This window comes from Octodon degus, unplaced genomic scaffold, assembly GCF_000260255.1.
Source record: "Octodon degus isolate 3935 unplaced genomic scaffold, OctDeg1.0 scaffold00046, whole genome shotgun sequence".
Taxonomy (NCBI): domain Eukaryota; kingdom Metazoa; phylum Chordata; class Mammalia; order Rodentia; family Octodontidae; genus Octodon; species Octodon degus.
Window position 1 is genome coordinate 7,412,819 of NW_004524622.1, and position 573 is coordinate 7,413,391.

The following is a 573-nucleotide window of genomic DNA, read 5'->3' on the forward strand; positions in this document are numbered from 1 at the left end:
GAGAGAGAGAGAGAGAGAGAGTGAGAGAGAGCAAGTGTGAGAGAGAGGTGCTGTGTGCCTTTAATCCCAGCACTTGGGAGGCTGTAAACCGGCAGATCGCTATGAGTCTGATCTAGCAGTGAGACCCTAAACACCCCGTAGACCCTTCCTTAAAATTAAAATTAAAAAAAAAAAAAAGGAAATAGTAGATGTTGATCCCGAAACCAATCAATAGAAACCAGAAATTCAGGCCAGGGATATAGCTCAGTAGAATAAGCACTTACCTGGCAAGCCCAAGGGCCTGAGTTCAATCCCTGGTTCCGCAAAAAAACAAAAACAAAAACAAAAACAAAAACAAATACTTCATGTTTTAAGACCAAAGTTCAATCCCTGGTTCTGCCAAAAGAAAAAAAGGAAAAGAAAGCAAGCAAGAAGAAATCCAAAGAAAGCTGTGATAGCATATACTTTATAAGGCCAGCACTTGGGAGGCTGAGCCAGGGAGATGGCAACACTGAGACTAACCTGGGAAGCTCAGTATCTTGTATGACAAGAGAATGGTGTCTCAAGAGAAACCATTAAAAGGGGCTGGGGGCC

General features: G+C 42.8%; 1 protein-coding gene across 2 annotated transcripts in view; it reads right to left on the bottom strand.

The window, feature by feature from the left end:
* Nucleotides 1-573, bottom strand: part of Dna2 (DNA replication helicase/nuclease 2) — a 50,381-nt gene that overhangs the window by 34,914 nt on the left and 14,894 nt on the right. The window lies entirely within an intron of this gene.